Genomic DNA, 9,903 nt, shown 5'->3' with positions numbered 1-9,903 from the left:
GTTTGATTTGCTAACTTCATTTGAATGATAATTTTCTAATTTTTTTAATAGGTACAATAAATAGCTTGAAAGGTATAATCACACATAAAAAAATGAATGTTGTACGCATATGGTTTGATGCTGAATGATGATCAACTCTCTTTGATCCTAAGTAGTGCTGTTGAAACTATTTTATAATCATATATTAGAAGTGTTTCGAAAAACTAAACATGATAGTTAACTGCTATGATAGTTCCTGTAGAAAAGAAACTATGCTTTATAAATTTTATACTATTAATAATATATTGAAATTGCAGTTGTTTGCTAGAAAAATATATCACATTTTCTTAAACAAATGTAGCAACTCCAAGTCTTCTCTAGCAGTGATGGATAGTAGTTGTAAGCCTATAATGTAAGTCTGGGTATATCTGAAAGTCTATAAGGAAGTAGTTGTATTTGTAACGAAACACACATTAAGAATACAATAAGACTTTAAGTAACGTCGCATTTGCCCTTTTTAATTCTTTAACTTGCGGTGCTTTTCCTGGAATATTTTGCAAATGTTGATATCTAATCACCTTTTGATTGACCAGAATATTATGTATTTTTTAGTTGTTGATGACTGTATGTACATTTAATTGCTTATAGACGGATAAGCTTTTGAGACTTATCTATTGTGCAGTAGATCAAAAATACCGAGAGAACACTTGTAAAAATCATCATGTCCTCCTAATAGTTTATTAATACTTTTTAATTTATTTTTTTATTAATTTTCATACGGGATACTCGGGCAACGCACGTGCCCGGAGACTAGTGAAATGATAAGCTTGGGGAAGGGTTTCATGAAACAAAAAAAATGAACTTATATAGATAAAAATGGAAGAATACCAAAATAATTCTTGTAGATAAAAATAGAAGAATACCAAAAGAAATCTTAAAGTTTTAAATTAAATAGTAAGAATGAGAGTTATGGATACTAATATTAGCAATATAAAAAGAAGGCATAATATATACATAAATATTCCCTTTAACTTGGCCTCAACTCACATTTATGCCCTTCAAATTTAGGTGTGCATAAGAAAACAATTAAACTTGTATAAAGTTGAACAAATAGACGCACACGTCCTACGTAATAATTTGTGTCCTACGTATATTATGTCATGTACGAATCATGTGTTCTACGTGGTATCCTATGTGTATTATCCTAGGAGTGTAGGATAATGATAGGTATTAAGACAGTTAAATTTATGTGCAACTGTTCAAGTATATATATTTATGATAGAAGAAAAAAAGTTGTTTCCTTTTCTTTTTTTAATAGAATCGTACAACGCATACTCTACAAGTTTAATCTAACAATGATAATTCAACGTTGTACTTTGGAGCTTCCCACTTAAGTTATAGGAGTAATATATAATATGTGCATTTATTCTCTCATGTCATTTTATATTCTATGTTGTTTTAAAAGAATGCTTTTTAAAATGCTTGTTTTATTTTGAGTAATTTGACCTTAGATGTTTAAGCACTTTTGGCTTCTCAGTGTTGGGTGTTAATATGCAACAAACTTTGATACTTGGAAGTTTGCAGGTTTCTTGTCCCAACTTGAAATGGCTATATATCGGTGGGGCTAACAACATAAGTGATCTCTGCTCTCACCAACTTCCAACTGACTACTTGAGCAAACTTGAAATATTGGAAGTACATGATTGCGGAAAATTGAGAAACTTGATGTCTCCATCAGTGGCTAAAGGTCTTTTGAATCTCCGGGAACTAGAGATTGAAAACTGCCAATCAATGGAAGAAGTGATCACAAAAGGAGAAGGAGCCATGGCCTTATATCCCCTGTTGAAAGAGCTGAAGCTTATAGGGCTGCCAAAGCTGGGGCATTTCTTTATGACGGAGTGTACTCTTGAAATTCCATTTCTCAAGGTAGTGTTAATATATGACTGCCCTGAAATGAAGACGTTTGTCCAGGGAATATCTGTGAGTCTTGAAAGTGATGATGAGGTGAAAGTAATGTTCAATTCTAAGGTTTGTCCTTATAACTAATTACTGCTCTCTTTTCACTTTAACTAGTAAATAGTAGTAATAGTTATTTCTGTTCCACTTCCTGTTACCTTGACGTAAGATGATATATGGTTCATTTTTTTATTTATACTTGAAGCTATATTCAATTTCCATCCATTCAACATTTGCAGGTTTTTTGTCCCAACTTGGAAGAGCTACGTATCTCGATGGCTCAAAGCATAAGTGATCTATGCTCTTACCAACTTCCAACTCCTTATTTCAGCAAACTTGTAGCATTAAAAGTAGATAATTGCAGTAAATTGAGAAACTTGATGTCTCAATCAGTGGCTATAGGTCTTCGGAATCTCCGGAGACTAAAGATTGAAGACTGCCATTCAATGGAAGAAGTGATCAGAGAAGAGGAACAACAAGGAGAAGGAATCATGACCTTATTTCCTCTATTGGAACAACTGAAGCATAAAGGACTGCCTACTTTGAGGCATTTCTTTCTGACGGAGCATGCTCTTCAAATTCCATTTCTTAAAAAAGTAAAGATATATGGCTGCCCTGAAATGAAGACATTTGTCCAACAGAGATTTGTGAGTACACCAAGTCTCGAAAGTGTAAATTGTGATGAGGAGATGAAAGTAGATGATCTCAATAAAGCCATGTTTAATTCTAAGGTTTGTCTTGTGCCTCTAGTTGTATAACTAATTACTATATATATTTGTGTCATACGTTAATACACCCCTGGTTTACTGCTATCTTTCCATTTTAACTAGCAAATAATGATAGTAATATTAATCTTTTCACATAGCTATAGCAAATAAAAGTTTTTTTTATCACCCTCCTCCTTCCAGCCCCTTTTCACAAAAAAAGAAATAAAGAAATTCAGAAAAACTTAATCTTAATTAAATAGAAAGCAAAAGATATATCGATCATCAGATGAGAAATAAAAAAAACGAAACTAATTGACTAGAGGATTTTAAAGGAGGGTAGTGGACAAGGTCTTTGTGAAAGCTAACTAGTCACATGTTCATGCAATAATAATAATCCATTTTAAAGTAAATGCTTTAATTTGTTAGGCAGTGCCAAACGTGCACTTTGAATAGGGTTTAGACGCATTTTTTCTAAAAGAAATTTTCCAAAGATGATTCAATAATTCACATTTTTTTCTTCCTTTAAGACCTAACATACCCAAAAATCAATCCTAAAAAAGGCTAATAATAAAGCAAATAATTGGCAATCAATAATGGAATCCAAAGACTTATATATTAGAGACCAGGCAAAACAGAATATAATCCTCTATTATCTTATGGATCTAATATTATATATAACATCAAATTTAATTTGTCACTTTCTAAGGTTGATCAGATAAGACTTAACTATTATTTGTGGTTTTGTACTAACTTTAATTACCATCCATTTGGAATTTTTTCTTTAAAAAAAAAGAGAGCCAACAAGAGAATATTAAGGAATTTTTTTTTATTTTTTGTACTTGACCTATTTTAAATGAGTTGAGTACCCAACGCCTTTAAAATGGGTAAATCTGAATAGGAACCCATATAAATTATCCATTTTGTCACCCCTAGGCGAAATTGCAATATTGTAACCCAAGGGTTCACGTGAACCCAATAGCTTTTGCCTAGAGACTTTAATTTGTATTATTAATATGTAGAGATACCTTGATTATGAACGTGATTGTTATTGGATATTAACCTGAGGTCTTTGGAGATATCTATACATTTCAAATTTTGAATGTGCATCTCATCCTAAATACTTTATATTTTGCGCCTCAATAGGATTAATAAGGTAAGACATATCCCCTTGCTTGTACTTTTTCATTTTGAATTTTGTTTTTATTACATATACTAGTTTCTGGACACTTGCACGTGTGTTCCATAAAAATGTTAATTGATCCATTAGAACGATAAGAGTTCTATGAAAACATGCTTGCAATGAGTAATAATGAAGCAATTACAAATAAAACTTGAAAAGTGTGACAAGAAACACCACACAAGTGATGTAATTTAATGTTTGAAATTAATTCCTTTCAAACAACCAACTGTAAATTTTTAACTTTGTTTAGTAGTTAACAAACTTTCAATAAAGTCACAAATGGCTAACTTGAACCAAATAAGAATACAGACTTACGACAGTAAGAAATTCATAGAAATTTACATTAAAGAAGTCTAATTGAGAGAAGACACGAAAGAATAAACAATGAAGGAAAAAAATACAACATGCACTTCTTAAGACTTTAATCATAAAAATATAGATGAAAAAAAAGAAATACAAAATAATTACTTAATTTTTTGAGCTCTTGTCGACATCTTCCCTCTTAACCAATCAATATTCAAGAGCCTTCTTCATCAAGTCAAACTAAAACATGAATCAAAATAGTACAACAATAATGTAAGCACTTCACTACTTTAACAACATAATACATAAATGTGCCATTTAATTTGAATTCAACTGGTATCTATGCCCTCCAACATTGGGTATTCACAAGTAGACAATTAAAAATTTGAATGAAGTTGAACTAGTAGACACACACATCTTGTGTGGCATAATACACGTAGGATGTCACATAGTATGTAAATTGTTGCGTAGGAAGCCACATAGGACGTGTGTGTTTACTTGTTCAAGTTTAAGTGTCTACTTGTGCACACCTAAAATTGGAGGGCATAGATGCCAATTGAATCCGAGTTAAATGACATATTTATGTATTATACCCTACTTTAACTATAGAATGAAATGATAAGCTTGGGGAGGGGTATCATGAAACAAAAAAATGAACTTATATAGATAAAAATGGAAGAATACCAAAAGAAGTCTTAAAGTTTTAAATTAAATAGTAAGAATGAGAGTTATGGATACTAAGATTAGCAATATAAAAAGAAGGCATAATATATACATAAATATGCCCCTTAACTTGGCCTTAACTCACATTTATACCCTTCAAATTTAGGTGTGCATAAGAAAACACTTAAACTTGTATAAAGTTTAACAAATAGACGCACACGTCATACATGACATCCTACATGTCATTTTTATCCTACGTGGTGTCCTACGTGTATTGTGCCATGTAGGACTCGTGTGTTTACTTGTTCTACTTTATACAAGTTTAAGTGTCTACTTTTGCATATCCAAAGTTTGAGGACATAAATGTAAAATGAGGCAAGTTAAAGGGCACATTTATGTATTATGCCTATATAATATGTGCATTTATTATCTCATGTCATTTTATATTCTATGTTGTTTTACAAGAATGCTTTTCAAAATACTTGTTTTATTTGAGTAATTTGACCTTAGATGTTTAAGCACTTTTGGCTTCTCAGTGTTGGGTGTTAATATGCAACAAACTTTGATACTTGGAAGTTTGCAGGTTTCTTGTCCCAACTTGGAAAGGTTATGTATCGATGGGGCTAACAACATGAGTGCTCTATTCTCTCACCAACTTCCAACTCCTTACTTGAGCAAACTTGAAATATTGGAAGTACATAATTGCGGAAAATTGAGAAACTTGATGTCTCCATCAGTGGCTAAAGGTCTTTTGAATCTCGAGGAACTAGAGATAGAAAATTGCCAATCAATGGAAGAATTGATCACAAAAGGAGAAGGAGTCATGACCTTATTTCCCCTGTTGAAAGAGCTGAAGCTTACAGGGCTGCCAAAGCTGGGGCATTTCTTTCTGACGGAGTGTACTCTTGAATTCCATTTCTCAAGGTAGTCATATATGACTGCCCTGAAATGAAGACGTTTGTCCAGCAGGGAATATCTGTGAGTCTTGAAAGTGATGATGAGGTGAAAGTAATGTTCAATTCTAAGGTTTGTCTTTATAACTAATTACTGCTCTCTTTCCGTTTTAACTAGTGAATAGTAGTAATAGTTATTTCTGTTCCACTTCCTGTTACCTTGACGTAAGATGATATATGGTTCATTTTTTGCTATATTTAATTTTCATCCCTCAACATTTGCAGGTTTTTTGTCCCAACTTGAAACAACTATATATCTCGGGGGCTAACAACATAAATGCTCTATTCTCTTACCAACTTCCAACTGCCTACTTCAGCAAACTTGAATTATTACAAGTATCTTGTTGTGAAAATTTGAGAAACTTGATGTCTCAATCAGTGGCCAGCGGTCTTCTGAAACTCCGGGAGCTAATGATTCAACACTGCCAATCAATTGAAAATGTGATCACAGAAGAGGAACAACAAGGAGAAGGAATCATGACCTTATTTCCCCTGTTGGGAAAGCTGCAGCTTCGGTATCTGCCTAAGCTGGGGTATTTCTTTCTGACGGAGCATGCTCTTAAATTTCCATTTCTTAAAGAAGTGAAGATATATAGTTGCCCTGAAATGAAGACGTTTGTCTAGCAGGGAATATCTGTGAGTACACCGAGTCTTCGAAATGTGAATCATAAATATGTGGAGAAAGTAGATGATCTCAACAAATGGACACAACAAATGTCTTAACTTAATATTCAGATCTTATTTATGTTTGTCAAAATTGAAGCAACTTTCTTCTACAATATTTTCAATGAGAAATCCTGACGCATCACTATTCTCTGCACCCAGGAATAAAAAGCTAGTCAAGGCGATAATTCTGAAGCTGCCAATGACTCGAAAGGGTGAACCATGATTTTGGAGGTGTTGGCAATGAAGCCGAACCTAGTCATGGAGGAAGCTAGTGATGTCTATGAATCTAAAGCAATCTAGGAAGGTATTTTAAGTATTCGATGAAATAGACCATGTTAGCTCGAGCATCACCTAATACCTATACCTTTGTTTGTTGATTTTTGAAAGAAGGGTGGATCTTGAAGAAGCGGCACGAGCCTAGAGTAGCAGCCTATTACATATTGTTTGGCCCCTTTGATATCTTATTAGTCAAGTTCTAGCGCCCCTTTAGAGTAAGATGCTTGTGAAGGAGGTAACAAGCAAAGGGGGATCGATATTATAATTCATGGATTCACGTGAACCCAACAGTTTTTGCCAATAAACTTTTGTATTTGTACAAGTAATTTCTTTAATTACATATTCTTTGACGTGCGGAGGAGGGTGTTAAGCACCCCACATTAGTTGAGGAACTTTCTGATTGATTTTGATTCAAGGACAGTTTTTTTCTGAAAATTTGGACAAATGAAAGTTAAACTAAGAAAGAAGCACTTCATAAATTATTGTCTGGAAAAGGTAAGCTTTTGAAGACTGTTTTGGAATGTGAAATGAAGACTAAAAGTGAAGTCTTCGTTTAAAATTATTTTTTGATTTTTGTTGCCTACAAATATTATTTGATTGATCTTTATATACCACCATATCTTCTTGTATAGCCCCAAAACCAAGCTAATATTTCAAAGCTCCGAGCATTGTCTGCTGAAACTATTGCCATGGTGCCTACGTCAGCTTGTACAAACATTGGTGGATTCCACGGTGTATCAAGTTAAAGTAACTTGTAACAAAATGTAACTATATCATGTACTTGCCACTAAAATACACTGATAATGTAAGAGTTGTTTCCATTGCCGGTGTATATAAGTTAAATTCTTATTTGAAGTGCCACTCAGATGTGAGAGTCTATCATTTCCTTCAATTTGTGAGTTCTCTTATAATAGAATTTGTTGGATTTTGTGTGTTTGAATAATTTGCAGAAAACATGAGTGCCAATATTAGAAACTAAACCATTACAAAACAACATAGTTGTTGATCAAAGCAAGAACATAAAAATGACTCTGATGATAGAGGAGAAGGGTAGCACAAGGCCCCACCGCAATAATAATTCCACGGTCAAGACAAACTAGGAACCTTGTGAAAGATATATTATTTGGCTTTGGTTCCTCATCAAAATACTCCTATTGGAAGTTCAAAGAAAGGACATAATAGTGATTGCTCTTTGTGGAGCACAGAAGGAGCTTTGACCTTGTGAATGCTTTGCTCGAGCTCCTTCGTTGCTTCTCTCTAGTACTCATTGGCTTTCTTTCCTTTCATCCTGTATGATTTGACAACTCATGTTAATAGCAAGAATATGAACGTGATAAATCATATATCATATCATATAAAAGAGAACCCTAGGTTCGCCTACGTGACACCACCACAAATCAGGATTCCCTTTAAATTTATTTAATTCCAAAACTAGCCTTTCACTCTTCTTAGAAACCTTAACAATTGTCACCACCATCTTACAAATTAAGCCCCCACCAAATCTTCCATATGTATAAATATCAGCCCCCCTTTGAACTTACTTAAGCAACTGATCGCCAGATAGGAATACCAGGCCAAACTTAAGTTTAACCAACTGGTACCAAAATGAAGTATTGCGCCAAACTATGTGAGTTAGCTGGCTCAGATGAATATATAACAGTTATACCTTGATAATATTCTTTTTAATTTTGGAATTGTGAATGTTTCTCCCTTAATCCTATGTATACTTGCATTGTTGCATGCATTAATCTACCGTTTCTCAATAATTTTACTTTACCTTTGGTGAGTTGAGTTAATCATTTTGTAACATCCGACAATTTGAAATAACTATGAAGAGGCTTAGAATTGGAAATAATCATTTTTGGAAAGAATTAAAGTTCTGGAAATTTGGCTAAGTATGGGAAAAAAATGAGCTTTTGACCAACTTTGAGTAGTCATAAATTCTAGATTAGGGTGAGTAAGGTGTAGTTCCAGTTATGGTTGCAAATTTCGTGGAATGATCTTTCCAACGCCACCGAGTTTGCTAGATTCCGAGTTCGTATGAGTGAGTTATGACCTTCCGAAGTTGGGCAGTTGGCAGAGAAATCCGTCCGGAAATTTTAAGGGCATTTTGGTCTTTTCCCTAACCAATTTCTATGGGTTATATTGAGGTGTTAGGCTGATTTTAGATCAGCTTTTTCCCTTTTCAAAGAGTGAGAGCTAGGGCTTAGAAGAGAAAAAGAAGAGAAGAAGAAGAGAAGAAGAGAAGAAGAGGAGGAGAAGAGGAGATAGATAAGAGCCAGCAAGGATATCATCGGGGGTGATCCCTACTAGGTATGTGAGTTCATAGTGTGGGTTGGTCCTTTCACCACACACACCACACTCATTTTATTGTTGAGAAAAGATTGGTTGTATTGTTGAAGTTGTTGGTTGTGTTGTTGATGTTGTTGATTTGTGTTGTTGGAGTTCCTTGTTGGTTTGGGGCATGAATTGGTTGTGTTTTGAGTTGAATCTCTTGTATGTTGAGGGATTTTATGATCCTTAGTGTTTGGGGTTGGAACCATTGAAGTGTATAAGGTTTAGAGTTGGAGAAAAGAGGGAGAAAAGTCGAGTTTTCTGGGGAAAGGGGTGGCGCGTCGCGCCTGCCAGCGCACCCCAAAAAGGGGTTCTGAACTTTCCCCCTTGGGGCGGCGCGCCTGGCAGAGCGCCAGCAGGCCCCCTCTGAACTTTGAGGGCTGGCGCTCCGCGCCTTGCAGAGCGCCAAGGACGCCAAGTTTCCCCTTTCTTTGCATACTCTTTCATGCATTTCCTTGGTATTGTACCTATGTTTCATAGTTGTTTCCAACACTCCAAGGTACGTCTAAGCGTCAAGAACTCATCCATAAAATGTGTTGATCATATACCTTGAATCCACAATCCAATTCAAGGCAAGTTAGTATCAAGTCAAAGTGAAGTTAGAGTCAAGTCAAGTAAAGAGTATAGATTTTCAAGCTAAGTAAGAGTCTCAAGTTTCAAGTCGAGTAAAGAGTCTCATGCTTCAAGTTAAGTCAAGAGTTTAAAGTTGAGTTCATTTCTCAAAAGTTATCAGGGAACTAAGTATTCCCAAAGAAGTTTGTAAATTTTTTTGTTACATTTGAGTAAGAGGGGAACCATGTTTTCCAACAGAGCCTTTGGACTAAGTTTTGAGTAATTATCTCAACTAAAGAAAGATGTGTTTAAAGCACTTATGAGCCAAAGTATT

At 34.4% G+C, this 9,903-nt stretch overlaps 1 protein-coding gene across 1 annotated transcript in view; it reads left to right on the top strand.

Annotated features, from left to right (window-relative positions):
- Positions 1–5,404, top strand: part of LOC102603141 (probable disease resistance protein At4g27220) — a 44,029-nt gene extending 38,625 nt beyond the window's left edge. The window contains exon 2 of the mRNA XM_015307619.1: positions 5,372–5,404. The gene's annotated coding sequence lies outside the window, so the exon portion shown is untranslated. The remainder of the gene's footprint in view (positions 1–5,371) is intronic.
- Positions 5,405–9,903: the final 4,499 nt, after the last annotated feature.

This window comes from Solanum tuberosum, unplaced genomic scaffold (assembly GCF_000226075.1).
Source record: "Solanum tuberosum cultivar DM 1-3 516 R44 unplaced genomic scaffold, SolTub_3.0 scf00056, whole genome shotgun sequence".
NCBI classification, from domain to species: domain Eukaryota; kingdom Viridiplantae; phylum Streptophyta; class Magnoliopsida; order Solanales; family Solanaceae; genus Solanum; species Solanum tuberosum.
The sequence above is the reverse complement of the archived record's forward strand: the minus strand, read 5'-3'. Positions and strand labels throughout refer to the sequence as shown.